Here is a 3,144-nt window from a genome sequence, read left to right on the forward strand (position 1 = left end):
GGGAGGAAGGTGGGAAGGAAGCATGTTAACCTGCGTTATCAGTGCAAGTCTGTGTCCTGGCTGAGGCACAGTCCAGTTTGGTTGTTTCTTGGACTTGTATGTGTAAGTACAAAAGGATATTGCTTGAAACATGCTTCAAATAGTTTCCTTTCCATTCAGACTCCCGGCGGTCTCCGATGGAAGAACAAGAGCTGAGCAAGCGTGAGGTGTATGAGTGTGCTCACATATGCTGTGATGAATCACATGAGCTGCTGTAACCTGGACATTGCTTGATAAAGAGTGAGAGAGCAGAGATGTTGTTTCTCTGTATCCCAGAGCAATACTTGGATACCCTAAGTTCAAACCCAAAACCATGCTTTTTTTCCACCACCTTCTCACACTCATTTTAAGCTGTTTGTATGAAGGCCTTTAAGAATTCCAAACATAAAACTGTTTGTAAGGGATTCTTGAAGCTCCCTACTCAAAAAGAAGCCTTTTAACATTCAGGGGCAGGTCTTTAAATCCAAGTGCATGTATGTACCTGTGCACACGTCCTGAGCACGTACAAATGAGCGTGTGCCTTTTGGACCTCACAGACCTGCAGAAACCCTTGGCTGCTGTTGCCAGGGCCAGAGAAGGGTGTACTGGAAGATGGATACAAAGCTCTATTCTTTGACCGCACTTTCAGCACTTTGAATCGTTCAGACACAGTCTAGAAACATGTAAAGGTCTTGTGACATTAAAATAGATAGCAAACACTTTTACTGCTAAAGCTGAGTGGGAAATTAGGATTAGAAATCAGTCATGTGGTGAAATGTTGGGTTCTTTCACATTGTGAACACGTTCAAGCTGCTGTGCTGTGGAACAAGTCAGTGTTTTAGGAATTTGATGTACTGGCTGCTTGAGACAGCTTGACTAAACACTAAGAAAATTTTGTAGTTGAGTTAGTATTTTTATGGACTAGGAAAGTCTTATTTTCTAAGATCAGACTTGTACATATTGTACTGTGTGTATTTATAGCACAGTAGACCTTTCTTACTTGTTTAGTTTGTGAGGACTTGTGAAGCTCACTTTTAGACATTTTTTCCCCTTGATCAGGATGTTTAGACTTAAGAATAAACTGTCTTTTATGGGTAACTTGAACAATGAGTAGATAGGAAAACTCGTACTTCAAACTGCTTTCATCTCTAGGAGTAGTAAATTGAGACCCAATTTTTAATAGAACTGATAGAAATTTTATAGTGGTGGAGGTTTTTTAAACCTCTAGAAGTAGTTTAGTCTGTGACTTGTGATTCAATGGTGCTAGTTTATCAAAGAAAACATAACTCAGCATAAGTTCTCTGACTATTTGCATTCCACACTCTGTTTTCAATGCTGCATTTGAACATGTTTCTTTAAATAAAATTTTCAGGACTCTTTGTATACTTGTGTGTTTTGTTTATTCTGACTCCTTTAGCTGTTTGCAGTAACAAGGTAAATGTGTATTGTTAAGCTGCTTGTTTCCTTAGTAACTTCTGCACGTAATGGATTCTGGTTTCCAGCCTGAAAAGGAGCAGGTAAACAATTCATGAATACTGAAACGGAAAATTTGGGATTGTTGTACCTCATTAGAATGCATAACTCCTGGAAGCATTTTCTTTCTGTCTCGGAGACTAGCTCTGTTAGTCATCAGACATATTTGTGTGCTGCAGGGCAAACAGGAGGAGAGAATCTGAAATTTGAGCTCACCTTGTATAAATTACAAGAACTGGACCATTTGTCCAATCCGAGCACCAAATACTCCAGAGGGCTGTTGAACTACCACCAAAAGGCAGCTATGGCTCTGTGGGGTGTTGCTTGTTGGAGCCTTGATGCTGTTTGGTGACCGTTGGCAGGAACGATGCTGGAGTGCAGGAGGCATTGGCATGGACACCTAGAAGGTGTTTCAGGTGTGTTACTTGGAAACTTGGAACCCATAACAGCTTCTGCAAAGGCCAGTCTTGGTGTCTCCAAAAACCAGGGCTAGGAATAGCATCCAGCCTCACATCTTCTTCTGAAGGCACACCATAGAAGTGTTTTGTTTTGATTTCCTTGTGCAGAAAGATCCCCTTTGTTTTGAGATGCAGCCACAAACAGGTAGAGATGTGACTAATGGATTTCTCATTTCTCAAGAAACTTTGAGATCCCAGATATTAATGGGTATTGCAGCTGTTTTCCAAACGTCTTAACTGTTGTGTAGAGCTGCAAAAATGCACTGATGTTACAGACATTTGGTTGCTGATCAACTAATAGGCATTCTGCTTGAAGTCTCAAGTAGCCCCTAGGTAAATCAGCTATGTTGGGTGCCAGTAAATGTGTTCATCTATAGTCATATATCAAGAAGAAACTGTGATGTGCAGCAAGATTCTATTGGTAGCTACATTTCCTCAGATGTCAAAGGTTTGTCCTTTCTGGATGTCTGATCCCAGTCAGCGTGGCTACATTGAAAGGTGTCCCTGACAGTGGTGGTAATGGTGAATGTGAAGTATTGCTATCTTCTAGCCAGAGCTCTCCTTATGCTTAGAGAGGTACAGGAACAGGTATTTCATTCCTCTTTTCTGTTCTCTCTTCCTCAGCCTTTGCTTCACTGTTAGGTGTAAACTAATGTTCGAGGAGGGTGGGAAAAGGGAGTGTAGGAAAAAACTTCATGCTCTTCCCAGCATTGTTCATGCCAAGCACTCCCCCTGCTGTCACTCCTTACTGCACGGCCTCTGAGTAAAGGAAGAATTCTTAATATTTTATAGAGAGTCAGCGTGGTGCTGAGTGACATACAAAAAACAGACAAGTAAGCAGTGTGTAACTGGATGAGCAAAGGCTGGATATAACTCTTTTGCATAGAGAAATGCATAAAAAAACCGCGTGTGGCCATAAGGGAATGTAACAAGGTGAAAGGAGTGCGCTTAACAGTCTTGTTTTGGTTAGTTTGTCTGGTGGCATCCAGCCTATAGCAGATTGCACCTCCTTCATTGGAAGAAGAAACAAGGCTACATGAAAATTAACAGGTAAGTAACTTACTGTTTCTAGGAGCAATACAGATCACTGTGGTGTAATCTTACAGTTTACTTCCATTAAACACGTATACTTTGCTGTCAAACTTCTCCAGAACTCCACCTACAGTCTAATTTGACTACCTGAGCAAGGGGAAGC

The sequence above is a fragment of the Merops nubicus genome, unplaced genomic scaffold (genome assembly GCF_000691845.1).
Source record: "Merops nubicus isolate BGI_N331 unplaced genomic scaffold, ASM69184v1 scaffold28566, whole genome shotgun sequence".
In the NCBI taxonomy this organism is placed as follows: domain Eukaryota; kingdom Metazoa; phylum Chordata; class Aves; order Coraciiformes; family Meropidae; genus Merops; species Merops nubicus.